Source organism: Gymnoscopelus braueri (assembly GCF_963280865.1).
Source record: "Gymnoscopelus braueri genome assembly, chromosome: 4".
Taxonomy (NCBI): domain Eukaryota; kingdom Metazoa; phylum Chordata; class Actinopteri; order Myctophiformes; family Myctophidae; genus Gymnoscopelus; species Gymnoscopelus braueri.
In genome coordinates, this window is record NC_137605.1 from 48,796,866 (window position 1) to 48,813,360 (window position 16,495).

The window sequence follows — 16,495 nt, forward strand, 5'->3', positions numbered from 1 at the left end:
AGGTTCCACACAGGTTCCAGGTTTAGAAAAAGGCAGAATATAATTATATACTCTCTTGTATACAGTTCCTTGAGCAAGTAAGAGACATCACTTAGCAGCACTACCTTTAAACCCCCTTTAAGCAAGCAGTTAAGTCCTCCGTAAAGTCCTTTCTACATACTGCCAGGTACTGTACCATTACATGCTACCACGTTTGATACCTAAGCCATAAAGTATATCCCTTGGGTATTATTAGCCTATTAGCATGTGTGTGTGTGCGGTCCCCACATGTGAAGGTATTGTGTGTGTGTGTGTGTGTGTGTGTGTGTGTGTGTGTGTGTGTGTGTGTGTGTGTGTGTGTGTGTGTGTGTGTGTGTGTGTGTGTGTGTGTGTGTGTGTGTGTGTGTGTGTGTGTGTGTGTGTGTGTGTGTGTGTGTGTGTGTGTGTGTGTGTGTGTGTGTGTGTGGTCCCAACGTGTGAAGGTGAGTGAGCCCTGGGAAGCATCTCGCCACATATGCTAAACGTCTGACCTCCCAAATCAAAGGTTAATCCTCTCTGAAGCGCTCAAGAGGGGTCGCCTCAACCCCCTTGATCTCCTAACTCAAGGAGAAGGACACACGTTGCACGGTCCGCGGTCATTTGAACTCTGAGCGTGCACAAATTATAACCAGATGGACCTGTAAGGTTAAAAGGAACACTCAGGATTGCAGGCAGGTAGACAGATACTGTAGATAGATAGACGGACAGAGCCAGAGAGAGGCAGCATGTCCCTGTTAACAGCTATGTAAATAAGACTGTAGGTACAGGGTGTTCGGGTGGCGCAGTGGTAAAGTCCCTGCCCACCACCACCACGGAGGTTGTGGGTTCGAATCCACCGTGGTGCAACCAGCTTTGTCGGGCGTCTATGCGAACACAAAACCGTGTTCGGGGAGGGAAGCCGAGTGGGGAGGGTGGTATTGGTCACTGTACGTACCAACTACGGGCTGGGGACGGCACCTGTCAGGGGGGAGTGTTGGGCGGGAGGAGTAGGATGAAGGCTCAATCTCCTCCCGGTGGGGGCTCCTCACTGGTAGGTGAGTCAGTAAATTGGGGAGAAAAAGGGGGTAAAAAATAATTGGCTACTATGTACAACGGCTCACAAAGGGTCACAAAGTGACTCGTTGTGAGCTTGTAGAACAAGTATTTTGACTATTTTTGAAACAATTTGAAAGTATGAGTTGTGGGTTCCCATAACTCAGGGGTTCTAGAAACTAGGAAGTAGCACCTCCTGAGCACGATGGCCCAAATTAGGTTTCTGAGAAGCTTATCTGAAACCGAGCCGAACCGTAGCTTACTGTATGGATACAATAACCTGTGAAATAACGTAATGTTTCATGGCACGGTTGGCTTGGATCTGGAAAAGACTGTACTGTAGGTACCAAACAGCACACGGTTGGCTGTAGGGACAGTGATATAAGCCCTAATGCTGTGACGCATTACAACAGCAGGAGAGTGACGCAACAGCACCGTCTGGGAGAGTGACTCAAATGAAACAAACTCCACAGACAGTGAACGCCTCTGGTTTTAAATTGGACGTGGGGCGGGGCGGGCGGGTTGGTTGGTTGGTTGTGTATGCCAGCTCTCGAGGCTTTTGGCAAGGCACCTATTCCTCTCAGTCTGTGATGAGAGCTGACCTTTATCTTCTACCTCCGCAAACAAAGTGGCCTTTAAAAGATGTCTGCGACTCCACATAATCTGTACCATGGGCTGCACGGACCTCTCGAGGAGACAGACTATATGGCGTGTTTTTTTCCCCCGAAGAGTCAGAGAACGAGAGAGCGACGGGAGAGAAAGAGAGAGAGAGCGAGAGAGGAGGAAAGGATGAAAATGTCAGTGTCAGGCTAACTCTGACAGGTGGGCATGTTTTTACGGCAAACACGGCAGGCCCGAGCCCCGTTTATTTACCCACACATTTCCATATTTATCTGTCTGCTCTGCCTTTGGCTTGACAGCTGAATACATAGAAACACACCGAAAAACTAAAACAAACAACATGCTGTGTGATTTGGATGGGGAAACGTCGTATCGAGGCAGGACTACCATTTCATAGCCGATCAGTGCAGGTTTTATATCCGAGCTGTATTTCGTCTGTGTGGGGACTATTCTATCCTATTCTATTCTATTCTATGTTGTCGTTAGCCAAGCCTGCTTGTCACAACTACAGTTAGTCCAAAATGCTGCCGCTCGCCTCTTAACTTTATAAACGCCATTGACTCGAAAACGCGTCAATTGCTACTTAATCCACCCCCGCCGTCGACGGATGCGTGTTCATTGTTTAATCTCTGATTGCGCTATGCTGCTTAATATTCAATGTTATTTTCGAGTTCCACTTACTTCACCCACATCTGCATCCGGTTTCATGACCTGGGTTCCGTTTCCGGTTTTTGATTCTTTTTCCCCGGTCATTTTCGTCCAGAATAGGTTAACACACGTTTTTCACACGGTATGACAAACGAACGGACAGGTTCTCTTCTATAAGCTATGGTCTGGGTGACGATCAGTCATCGCCGTCGTGTATCACATCGTAATTTTGGCCGATCAGACAATCTGAGACCACGTCACATCCGTTTTCATGTATTTCCCTGTTTAATCTCTCAAGAAGGGTGCGAGTGAGCCAACGACCTGATCAAGCTGTCATGTGCTGCTCTCTAGTGGCGGATTTGTGCTGTGTCTTTAAATTATGTGTCTTTAAATTATTTTCATGAAAATTTTCAAAATATAAAAATAAAAAAACACGAAAATTGCTGGCACTGGGGGAGTACTTTATGAAAATACTCTGGCAGTCAAAGAGTTAACAGGGGCACGGAAGTATCATCACATCTCCCCGATTCTTACCTCCCTCCACTGGCTCCCTGTTCGTTACAGGATTCCGTTTAAGATTTTAATGGTAGTTTTTAAGTCTTTAAATGGGTTGGCACCAATGTACCTAAGCAGAACTCTACAAGGGTCTTGAGGCCTATACTGACCAGTCACTTCTTCAGGTCCCACAAACCTGTACTCCTTGGCTTTCGATGATTCAAACTGAGAGTTGCTGTTTCCACTAGGCATCGTGTCTATGTGTTGCACCCTTTATGCGTTTTCTTCCCTCTGTTTATTGTGTTTTGTTTTGCTCTTAGTATGTTTGTATGTTTTTGAGTGTACAGCACTTTGGTTCAACTCTGGTGTTTTAAATGTGCTTTATAAATAATCTGGATTGGATTGGATTGGAAGTCGACGGGATGTGTCGACCTCAACAATAAAAGCGGTATGAAGTGCTAATTGATGTAACGTGCATGTGAACTGTTCTCCCTAATTGATGTATGGATTAGAAAGGCTTGACTCCGCCAACAGAGCTTTGTGTTAAATTAAGTGTGTGCGAATGCGTGAGCGTTGGCATCCAGATCAGCCAGGGGGTTTTATTCTGAAGCAATTATACGCCAGTGGAGGTAAAGACATTAAGTCAGGCTCTGTAGCTCAAGGCCTATCACTGCTGTAGGGGGGAAACCTTGTATGTCCAACATGGTTACTTACGGTACTTCAGGAAATGGAAAAAAGAACCTTGTAGGTTCAACAATGTAGTTATTATTTAGTCACAAGCTCTTGTTAATACCTTTCATTGGTTCAATATGTATAAAACCCACAGACACACTTGACCACGTTCACTTTCACTTAACTCTTAACTGCCAGAGTAATAGTGTAATATAGTGGGACGCTATAGTGCCAGCGAAAGCAAGTGATTTTACTGACCTTTGAAAAATCATGCAATATTATCCGTGATCACTGTCCTCACGGAGATCGCCTCATTACACGCACTGGGGTCTCGGGAGGAAAAAAGAACATCCAGTCGCGGTGATCCGCTGCATAGCTGTGGCCAGTTGAATGAGCCTTATTTTTGCCGTAAAGCAAGAGGAACGGAGATATAGCCATTTTCCCACAGGAAATAAACGGGACGTTTTTATTTAATTTTTAAATGACGTCAGATCTGTCGTCATCTGGCAGTGAAAGCATCATCCATAGGGTAGTGAACAGCGCCATCTCGTGGAAAACTACTGAAAACACAAATATCGTCATTTTCTTCAGTGGCAGGCTGCGCCTTGGCAGAATCTGACGAGAAATCTCGTGAGTGGCAGGCAAAGAGTTTTTAAAAAATAGCTAAAAGAAAATAGCAGTTTTACAATATTGTGAGCTTGTAAATCTACTATTATCACTGCTTTTGCGCTAAATTTTTGCGCTACACTTTTGTACGACAAAGTAGGGCATTCATTTACGCAAAAATAAAACCTAAAACATAAAAAGTATGGAGATACAAGGTTTGTGCTCGACAGCGAGGAAAATGGAAAGGCTCATTGTAGTGGTCGTGTATCTGTGTATCTCTCTTCATAAGGTTTGATCCCGGGCTAATCCTCTCTATGCTGGGAACACATAGGATGTGTTATTAGAGCACACTGACACAGGACGAGACCAGGCTAATCAAACCACTACTGATAAGACTTCGCCTTAACACACACCTCTCGCGCTCTCTCTCTCTCACTCTCTCACTCTCTCTTTCTCTTTCTCTTTCTCTTTCTCTTTCTCACTCTCACTCTCACTCTCACTCTCTCTCTCAATTCAATGGAGCTTTATTGGCATGAGAAAACATCCGTTTACATTGCCAAAGTGAACAAAACAAAACTGTTTTATGTACAAATAGATATTGAAAATAAAAGTGTAAACAGAGCTTTCTTAAACTATATAAATTGTGCATGTTCTCTCAGAAATAGTTATGCATCCATATAGGAGAGGTTAGCTTGGTATAAACTTTTGAACGTTGACAGTATTTTGATGTTTTGCATTCCCTTGGTATAAAACCTTTGCGACAAGTAGCAGCAATTGACTCCAGCTCTAACAACCAGTGTTCATTTTGTTGACTAAAACTATGACTGAAAATGCTTGTCGACTACGAACAAAAAAAAACAACCGTCTTGGTGTTCACGGCCCCTTAACATTTAGGTCCAAGACTCTGAATCTATCCTCCTCCCCAACTCCCCCATCTGCCAACCAACCCCACCTGGAACTTGCTACGAGGCAAACAGCCCACCCATCCACCCCACCCGCTCCCCTGGAACGTCTGCTGCGTACGGGGGGAAGTGGGGTGCAGCTGTACACCCCTATATACCCAGATTGGCCACGGGCCATCCCACTGCTGGGCTTCTCCACTGTCTTTCCTCCGCTCGCTGTGCGTGTGTGTGTGTGTGTGTGTGTGTGTGTGTGTGTGTGTGTGTGTGTGTGTGTGTGTGTGTGTGTGTGTGTGTGTGTGTGTGTGTGTGTGTGTGTGTGTGTGTGTGTGTGTGTGTGTGTGTGTGTGTGTGTGTGTGTGTGTGTGTGTGTGTGTGTGTGTGTGTGTGTGTGTGTGTGTGGGGTTGTATTAATAATCTTGTGAGGACCAAACTTACCCACAACTGTGTACTAGAAGTGTTTTTGTAAAATTGTTTTAGGACCATTTTCCTGGTAAAATAAATGGTTGTAGATCGGGCTATTTTCGGCTTGAGGGTTGGTGTTACAAATGGTAAACAGAAGTTTAAATGTCATTCGTAGTATTTGCCGTCCTAAATAATTAATGATCTCGCAAGTATAGTGATACAAACGTGTGTGTGTGTGTGTGTCTGGGATGGGGAGAGTGGAAGCAGAAGACTGGAGGAAGGAAGGGGTGTTGAGATTAAAGCCCCCCCCCTCCCCTCTTACAGATGTGATCTTCAGACAGACCCCCAATTTTCTCCTCGGCACAAAAGACAATCAATAAAGCAACGTTTTTCCTTATCTCTCCACTCTCTCCTCCCAGGATGTCGTTCTTTTGTGCCAGATTTCCCTCCCTCCCTCCCTTCCTCCCGCTGCCAGGGGGGCTTACGCCCCTCTTTCTGTCCCACTTGTCTCCATCTCTCCATCAACTCCCTCCTCTTTCTCTCTTTTCATTCTCTCCATTCTTAGACACACATCTTTAGCCTTGAGCCTGCAGGGCCAACCACTTTACTTTTACTTGTAACAGAGTATTTTCCATAATATTGTGGTATTGCTACTTTTATACTTAGAGGGCGGTATGGGGTCATTTTAACTTCTGCTCTGGCTTTTGTGTGTGTGTGTACCCCAGACAGTTTTTTAACCCATTCAATCCGGAAATGCATCTGTGTCATTTTAGATTTCTTTGGCTTTTCAAAAATAGCAGATATACAAGCTATGAGCTTGTACTGTAGATCTGCAATTTTTGAAAAAGAAATCGTGAAAATGTGTGCAAATCTTTGAATATATATATACATGTTTTACTCAAATCTTTGCTTCTGGGGGGACACATACATATCATTTTAGGGATCCTTGACATGAAAAAGGTTTGAGAACCACTGATATTATAGCAACATACGTTTAAAAAAAATATATATATATATATTAGGATTTAGAAGACATTTGTAGAATCCCCAGAAGCAAAGATTTAAGTTAAGTTATAAAAAACATAAGATTTGCAAAAATGTTTGCAAAAACAATAGCCCAAAGTATAAAATAATGGTTATAGCAAAAAAAATCTAAAATGACACTGTATACGTTCCCGGATTGAATGGGATAAGTAGCTCCATTCAATATTTACATAGTTGATATTCATTTTATCATACACATAAACCAATTGAACTTTCAACCATGTTAGATTCACTGAAAACACACACACACGTTCCTGCTTCCGGTGACTGATATTGTCCTTTTGTCCTGACTGATATGTTGGGGATACGTTGTGCTTCATCCACCAACTGTTAGACACACATCTATAGCCCCTGAGCCAAACATCAGCCCATGAAGCGCTTTGTCTGCCTGTCTGGGCACCTGACTGCTCCATCGCCCCTAACCCTCTCATCCCCTCATCTCTGTAATGGGCTGCATTAATTATTCAACCCCCCCCCCCCCTTCCCCCTGTCTGCCCGCCCGTGTGCATGAATCCATCATAAATGAAGCACACACACACACACACACACACACACACACACACACACACACACACACACACACACACACACACACACACACACACACACACACACACACACACACACACACACACACACACAGAGAGAGGGCAGTTCAATTAGGAGAACGAGCCCCGGAATTACGGGGCGATGGCAGCGAGGGGTGATTAGACGATTCATGGGAGCTGCACGTCACCTTGAAATATTTATGACTGTCCACCTCCCAGAATACAATCTCTCTATCTCTCTATCTCTCTATCTACCTATCTACATACCGATCGATCTAATCCTCGGCGTTGATTTATCCCTTGTCAAGGCCATTGCGAATAAACGATACTAAAATGCGACGCGATTATTTCTCATCCAACTTTTATTTTGGCGATGCCTCATTGATACAGGTTTATGATTTAATTTGCGCGGAGAAATCGACCTTGTTTCGGAAAACTGTGGTCGCTTTCTTCGGCTCAATATAATGCTCATAACACAAACGTCACTTTAAAATAATGTGAATTAATCACACACAACAATGTTTGGTTAAAACCAAAACCTTTTTTGTTAAAAGGTTAAAGCACTATATTCCGACAGTATTATTATTATGAATTATTGGTATTATATTCTCTCTCTCTCTCTCTCTCTCTCTCTCTCTCTCTCTCTCTCTCTCTCTCTCTCTCTCTCTCTCTGTGTGTCTCTGTCCATGGCATAGTTCCATATTCAGTATGGAATGGGACCAGGCCCTGCAGCCTGTGGGTAGAGTTAGTTACTGTAACTACCTGTCACCCTGCTACAGATCACCTCCCCTCCACAACCTGCATGAATATGGACAGCTCTGTCTGCAGGAAATAACACCTGTCAGGACCCTGTGTGTGTGTGTGTGTGTGTGTGTGTGTGTGTGTGTGTGTGTGTGTGTGTGTGTGTGTGTGTGTGTGTGTGTGTGTGTGTGTGTGTGTGTGTGTGTGTGTGTGTGTGTGTGTGTGTGTGTGTGTGTGTGTGTGTGTGTTTGTTTGTGTGCGCGCGAACGTGTCTGTGTGTGTGTGTATGTAAAAGACAACGAGACGCCTCCTCTGATTACTGTGAGTGAAAGAGCTGTCATTTACAATAAACCTGGGAAACGTTGGCAATACAGCCACTCTGACTCATTATGATAACTGCTGTTTGTGTAACGAATAGCACACACACACACACACACACACACACACACACACACACACACACACACACACACACACACACACACAAACAATCCCGCCGCACCCAGTCGAAACACAACGAAAACTAAATGTCTAGAAACAGCTGCGGCTGTCAGCCACCAAATGTGGGTTTTTCACGTGACACACATGTGACAAGTTGCATCAGTCGCTTGTTGGTTCCACTGAATAGAGATGCATTCATCAGTTGATCGCCGTGATTGAAATGCATACTCTCTCTCGAGCCTGTGTGTGTGCGTCTTTTCCTCTATACCAGTGGTTTTAAACCCTTTTCGTATCAAGGTCCATTATTTATTTGGCATTTGAGCCACGGACCACCATTCGATGAGATTTAGCCTCTCAGACCCAAAACTTGAGCTGCAGGATGTTTAAGGGCTGATTTATACTTGGTTTTGCGTCATGTCATTCATGGAAACTACAGATCTATAAAGCACACCGAGCTTGAAGCATCATCATCACCAAGCAGTATCGGCTTGGTATGACATACATCCTAGGTACTCAGTACATCCAAATACTTATCTCCCCATGGCATCACCATGCAGTATCAGCTTGGTATGTGGAGTAATCTTTTGCACAAGTCTGGTCACCTACTCTCAGAGAGAGAGAGAGGTCTGACACACAGAGCATTAATCCAGAGAGAGAGAGAGGGAGGGAGGGAGGGGGAGAAACTGACAGAGAAAGAGGAGCGATACAGGGAGGACACGCTGAGGAAATAAATGACATGATTTCAGAAACAGCGGCGGAGTAGCAGCGGCGTGCGCCGGCCGCCACACGACCCGCACGTCCGCTGAGCCCCGGAGAGGACGGCCGTCCCGGGGGGCGGGGCTTATTATCGCACACGTTCCCTCTGCCGTCCCACAGCTCGTCCCATTGGCAGAGGTTTTGATCCACTCGACCCCCCCCCCCCCCCCGCCACCTGGAGATGACCCTGATCTCTTTGGACGGTGGGGGGCCGGGGAGGGGACCGGGGTCTGTGGTTGGTTGGATGGTGTTTGGGGGGGGGGGGACTGGGGTCATTTTGGTTTTTGAACTGGGGCAGGAGATGATTGCAAAGATACTGATGATGGCGGTTCTTAGACAAAGGAATGGGATCCAAGGTGAAGAATGGCGATAGGAGCTTTAACATGGAGTTAGTACTGTTTGGTAGAGAGCAGTGGATTCGGAATGGGACGGAGGGCAGGTGTCCCGGACAGGGGGGACACCTGCAGGTGGGACGGAGGGCGCCCCCCCTAGCGCGAACACATATGTGTTCGCGCTAAGGGGGCGCTCTCCCATATCGAGACCTGGAGCGGAGTATTTCATAGAACCGGGGTTACGTTAGTAACCTATAGTTATTATCGTTTTGCATGATTACAATGATCATACCGCATTTTAATTGATCATGACATTTTCCGTCACACGCTGGACCTGAGTTAGCTCTGTACTACTTTTTTCCCCCCTCTACCCCAAAGCTCTTCGTCAAAAATAGCAGATCTACAATCTCCCCCTTGCTACAAGCTATACAAGTGGTTAACAAAAGTGGCATTTTAAAAGAATGGGATCCAAGGTGAGGAATAGGAGTTAGTACTGTTTGGTAGAGAGCAGTGGATGTGTTTCATTACTCTTCAAAGGAGAGAAGGAAGAAGGTATAGAGCCTATAATATAAAGACTAATACTCGACCAGAAGTTTAGAAGATAAGCTATGAATTTAACCACTTAAACCCCAGCGTCCTTATTGTGGGGGAAAGCTTTCGTAGAAAAATAGCCCATCGACAAGCTTGTCGATCGGCTATTTTCAGCGAAAGCCTTCCCCACAATAACAGAAAACAGAAAACACTAGCATGGAGCCCTGAGGGGCTCCGGTCAACCATATGGGGTTTAAGTGGTTAAGATTGGGATTGTATAGAAATGGAACCAAAATGGACCCGGTGAGGAGAAGGAAACATTAAGACAAGTTTGTGACCGTGACGTTTGACTGACATTACTGTGACATTGGAGAAGACAACTGGCCCTGAAAAATGTGTTCATTTATGAGTACCTTTCCCCCCAATCTGTCAAGAGCGGGTCACCCTATATAATACCTGCACCTGAGGCATATCAACCAAAACATCACTCCAAGATGGAATCCTTCTCCCCTGTAATTGGGAACAAGATCTCAAACGGGCCACAATATATAGGGCTACTGTTTCAGTCTCACGCTGAAATAAGCACCGCCTGGGAACCCAGGCAATTTGGAGACAGATCTGTCAACTTATTGGATTCATATTGAGGCGCGAGATGAGTTTTTTTTCACACTGGAGAAACAGATGTTTTTCTGGAGCGGAGCGGGATAACCTTGACCGTACGGCAATGGCTGGGCACAGGGTTAACTCCCTGTGAGATTCATTAGTCTGTAGAGATACCGCACAGCCCAGACAATAACAACAACAACAGGCTGACACCTCATTTATGGCTCCATATGGGTGGAAAAACAGCCGATCTACAAGTGAAACGTGTTGTGAGCTTCATAGTTTAGGTTGACTAGAGAGCAAACTAAAGAACTAAAGAGCAGACCAAGTACACATTTTAAAGTGTTTAAGTTTAAGTGGTTAACTGTCTGAAAATACACATTAACACATCCAACACAACACTACACAATGATAGTGCTGTCAAACAAGTCTATGAAGCTATCTATGCAATCTATGAAAAAAAGTTTAATCTGCAACACAATTTTATACCATATGTAGTCGGGGGGTCCCTGCTTCATCTCTCTCTCTCAGCTAGGGGGTCCTTGGTCTGAAAAACGTTGTAGACCGTCGTAGGTATAAATAGATAGACCTTCATTGATCGGGGGGAATTCAGTCGCCGGAGGCAGCACGGCAGTTTAAGTACAGATACGGGGTAAACTAAGTACTGTAAGATACAGCTATAGGAGTAGCAACGCACGCACAGTATCTACTGTAGGAGACAAAAGAAGGAACGGCATCACACAAAACACCTGGAACAGCCCTGCACCACATCAGACCTGGCAGAGTTTAATGAGAAGGGACAGCAATGTGTTCAGCTTGTGGCTGAAACCACATCTATAGCCAAGCTTTGTAACTGATGTTCTTGAGGACACGACAAGAAGATTGCATTATACCACACTCAGTGGTGGAAAGTAACTAAGTACATTTACTTAAGTACAATTTTGAGGTCTTCGTACTTGACTTGAGTATTTCCAATTTTCAATACTTTTACTTCTACTCCACTACATCTCAGAGGCAAATATTGTACTTTTACTTTTTCAGATATACATTATGATATTATAAAACATACATTATTTTATACATAGGCTATTTGAAAATAGCCGCTCTACAAGCTCACAACGCGTTGTGAGCTTGTAGATCCGCTATTTTCAAATATTTTAGTTTTACTTTTGGTAATACATTTTGATGCCAATACTTTTGTACTTTTACTCAAGTACATTTTTAATTCTGGACTTTTTAATCTATATTGCAGTATTGGTACTTTTACTTAAGTAAAGAATGTGAGTACTTTTTCCACCACTGCCCGCACTATGCACAATCACAGTGTCGCTACGACATCAACAGAACACACTAGTATCTATACAGTATTATCAGTAATAACCTCCCTACGGTGTTACAGAGGAATGCAATACGCTGATGATCCTACGATGTTACCATACAGTCTCCGTGGAGTATGTCAGAGTCAGTGTCTGTACAGTATTGAGCCGGGGAGCGGAGGGGGAGGAGGGGGGATATGAATCAGGGCTTAAGTAAGACACAGAGGCCCCCATACAGTACATCGCTGCTGAGGCACGGCAACACAATTCGGTAGCATATGCGACCTTGAGGTTTTTCCTATAAAAAAAGTCTGTGTGGGGTTTAGCCAGCCAGGCTCCCCTGCCAACCTCCACCAGACCATTAACCCATTTAGACCGGGAAAGAATCTGTAATTTTCAGATTTCTTTGGCTATTCAAAAATAACAGATCTACAAGCTCATAGCGCGGCACCGAGTGCCGCGCTACAAGCTTGTAGATCTGCAATTTCTTCCTAAAATCGTGAATGTTTGTTCACATTTTTGAATATATATGTTTTTAAAGCAAACATTTGTAACTCAAATATCTGCTTCTGGGGATTCTACAAATGTATTCTAAACTTTTTCATGTTAAGGACCCCCAAAATTATATTTGTTTGGCCGTGGAACCCCCATCTCAAAATATTTTGTAATAGGGACCCCCAGAAGCAAAGATTTGAGTAAAAAAAATCCCTTTAAAGATATATATATATATTCAAATATTTGCACACATTTTCAAGATGTTTCAAAAATAGCAGATCTACAAGCTCATATCGCGGCACTCGGTGCCGCTTGTATATCTGCTATTTTTTTTTGCCAAAGAAATCTTAAAACAGACGCGTTCCCGGTCTTAATGGGTTAACAGTGGGTGATGGACAGGCCTAATCTGCCAGGGCCCTTTGACCGTCTGTTGAGGCCACGCGTGGATCAAGCGGATCCAGTTTCACACGAGGAGCTAGGGGGCTCTCTCTCGCTCTCGGGGCTCCACCAAAGCGCCAGGCGGGAGGAGGTACAAGGGGGGCTTTGAGAGGAGAAGGATGGAGAGTGGAGGGGGAGGGGGGGGATTTCAACACAGATGGAGAGGGATGGCCCACCTGTCCCGCGCACCGCGAGGGTTCCTCCTTCAGGGTTGGATGGGTGCAGTGGGGAGGCGCTTATATGGGACGGCGGGCCGCCATGCACAAACGGGGGGGTGTATGGATGGAGGATGGGGGTACGGAGCAGTGTTGATTTTGACAGCAAATTTTTATTTCGTTTTAGTCATAGTCTTTTGAATAAAATTCCATTTTATTTTAGTCACCTGACATGTTTTAAAATGTATTTTGGCGGGCCTTGAAGGTGTCGTAATGGCTGATTTTACATTTTTGTTCTACTGGATCTCTTCTCCACTAGTCCCTCCCCAACATGTTAGTCTAGTCTTTATTTGTTGACGAAATTGTCAATATAATAGTTCTAGTCATCGTAGCTTTGTTTTTATTTACTTTTTATTTAGTTTTCGTCAGTGAAAAAAGGTAGTCGACGAACATTTTTCGTCATAGTTTTAGTCGACGCAATCAACACTGTTACAGAGAGGGAGGGGGTTAGACAGGGTGTGTGTGTGTGTGTGTGTGTGTGTGTGTGTGTGTGTGTGTGTGTGTGTGTGTGTGTGTGTGTGTGTGTGTGTGTGTGTGTGTGTGTGTGTGTGTGTGTGTGTGTGTGTGTGTGTGTGTGTGTGTGTGTGTGTGTGTGTCTGTCTGTGCGTGTGAGAGAGTGTGTGTGAGCAGATCCCAATCTGGTCCGTGGACTTGAGAAACAGCTTGCATTATTGATGGCAGGAGTTTAATGCCCTTTGAAGTAGAAGGGAAAGCGAGGAGGAGGAGGGTGTGCGGGGTGGGGTTGAGGGAGGGGGGGGGGATTAGGGGCGGGGTGTGTGTGTCAGCGCGTTGCGGGTAACATCAGACGGGGTGGATAAGAAGAAGAGGAGAGTTACAGTACATCAGCAGGGGGTCCCGGGGCGGGGATGAGGAGGCTGACACATCACTGCCCACGCCAAGACAACAGCCATCAGCACCCCTCACACACACACACACACACACACACACACACACACACACACGTCTCACAACCCCTCCTCCTGAGATCCGGAGAGAAAGAGAGAGAGAGGGGGGGGGAATACCACGCAGAATAACCAAATTCTGTCTAGCGCAGCGTTTTTTAAGGGGATGTCTTTCTGAGCGCTTTGCGGTTTCAAGTTTAGGCGTGGCGCGCACAAAGAACAAAAAGAAGAATCCCAGTAAAGTATGTCTTAAACAGCGGGGGGAGGGGTCAGAACTTGGGGGGTCAGAACTTTCCCCTTTGCGAAAACATTTCATGGTGAAATGGATCCTAGCAGAGATGGCCAGCGATGAAATACCAAAGTGCTTTAACGGCACGGACGTTTCACGCATGCCGATGTATCAGTCTGCATAGCGCTCCGTCTCCCTGTCTGTGTGTATGTATGTCTGCGGGGGAAGCAACTGTGTGCCGCCCTGTCATTCCTGTGAGGTCACAGGGTCACGACCCCTGAGCCGTGCATACACACAGACATCCCCTAAAGCTATATACACAACCTACATACACACACCCCCCTCCCGCTACCAGTCAAACACAGACCACCCACCACTGGCACACACTACTAATTAGTTTCATACACACTGTAGAGTAGGGATTTGACCATATGACGATTATTGTGGCCAACATAATTTCGATTAACGAAATATGCTTAAAACTCTTAAAATGCCACTTTTGTTAACCACTTGTTGCCTGCAGCAAGGGGGAGATTGTAGTTCTGCTATTTTTGACGAAGAGGGGGGGGGGGGGGGGTCAGTCCAAGCACAGAGCTAACTCAGGTCCAGTGTGTGATGGAAAATGTCATGATAAATTAAAATCTCTGCGGTATGATCATGGTAATCATGAAAAACGATAATAACGATTATTGTCCCATCCCTGCTGTAGGAGCAGTGATTTTCAACCTTTTCATTTATTTTCCAAAGACATGCATTAGGCCACAGACCCCCAATTTGACCCCAGTTCGACCCCAGTTCATTTAACCCATTAAGACCTGAAGCCGATTCTACAAATGTCTTCTAAATCCCAACAGTATTCTGAAAAACGTATTGGCAGATCTACAAGCTCGTAGCGCGGCACTCGGTGCAACGCTAGGGGTATATCTGCTATTTTTGAAGGCCCAAAGAAATCTAAAAATGACACAGATGCGTTCCCGGTCTTAATGGGTTAACTCATAAGAGAATACCAAATAGACCCGAAAGGGTTCCCATTTGGTTCCATTTGTATACTCTCACAGTTACAGACAACTAAGTGTACATTTGGTTCCTAACTCCTGTATCAATAATTGAGCTGGAACCCCGTCAAAGAACCCCCACGTTGAGAACCACTGCTGCAGTAAGGGCCACTCCCCGGCCCCACCATGTGCTGTTTACATTGGCCTTATAGTCTTTAGATGGGCCCTGGGTTAAATTAGGAGATTAACGGTGGATTAACAGTGTATTCCTGCACTCACATACAGTATAGAATGAAGACATTCATTCTAATGAAGCGATTAGAGAGGCCTGGCTGGCTGGCTGGTTGCAGACAGTCACAGAAACCAGGTCATAGACAGACCGCAGCGCAGCGGGACAGGTTCTAGTGGTAGACAGAGTAATAGAGTCGGTTCTCGGCCCGACTGACAAATTCCCAGTCTGGTACCCATAACCCAAATTCCAGCTCGGGCCGCAATACATACCAGTTTTCCAGCCCAAGCAGCAACAGCTTATCTCCTATTCCTATATTCCTATATCACACAGGGGTTTCCAAACTTTTTCAGCATGAGACCCAACAGGGACATTTCTCCCCACGGGACCCAATCTTTTTTCTTTTAAAGTACATTATGACTTAATCACTTAAGGGTGCAGTCACACCAAGGTTTAAATCTGCCTATGCGGGCGAATTCTGCATGCCAATGCTTTTCAATGGGAACGGAGAGGTTTATTGCCATTCGAGGATTTCCACAAAAATAAACGCTCCGTTCCCATTGAAAAGCATTGGCAGAATCCGCCCGCATAGGCAGAACTAAAGTTCGGTGTGACTGCACCCTAAAGCACAATTGTCACAATTGTGATTTTCACTATTTTTACCGTTGCTGTTATTATCTGTTATTTCAGAAAGTCTGGGACCAAATTTTTATGAACATAAAAAAGGATGTTTCTTTCATTTGGGAAACACCTGCCCTCCGTCCCATTCCTCAAACTCATGTTTGTTTGTTTTTTACTGTAAACCTTAAAACATGTCAATCCTGCTCATGACTTCAACAAAAAGAAAGTAAAACAAAAAACTATTGTACATCGAAAAAAATGTTGTCAGTGCTGCCATCTACAGGTTGAACTGTGCACTACATGATGACAACATGATGTCAGCATGTCTGTCACTTTGCACCAGTGGTGACAACGTTCAATCTTATCTGTTGTTTACTTTTAGTTGTGTACACTTTTCAATGTTCACTCTGTTACTTGTCAAAACAAATATTTTTGGTCTTTTCAAACTATAAGGTCTAAACGTTGCGCCATTAATCGAATAAGTCTTGGGAGCTTTAAACCAGTGTGTGGATGTTTTACCTTCTTCTCCTTGATTCTTGCCTTGATGTCCAGCACCTGGCCTAAATACAGGTGCGAGATGTGCACACAATCTCCTCTGTGAACTGTACTTTAAAAGGTTCTACCACACTAGTGGTGGAAAGTGTTACTTTTTGGGCGGTGAAA

At 44.8% G+C, this 16,495-nt stretch overlaps 1 protein-coding gene across 2 annotated transcripts in view; it reads left to right on the forward strand.

Annotated features, from left to right (window-relative positions):
* The window catches only part of cdk14 (cyclin dependent kinase 14), a 190,468-nt gene that overhangs the window by 77,948 nt on the left and 96,025 nt on the right, over positions 1-16,495 (forward strand). The window lies entirely within an intron of this gene.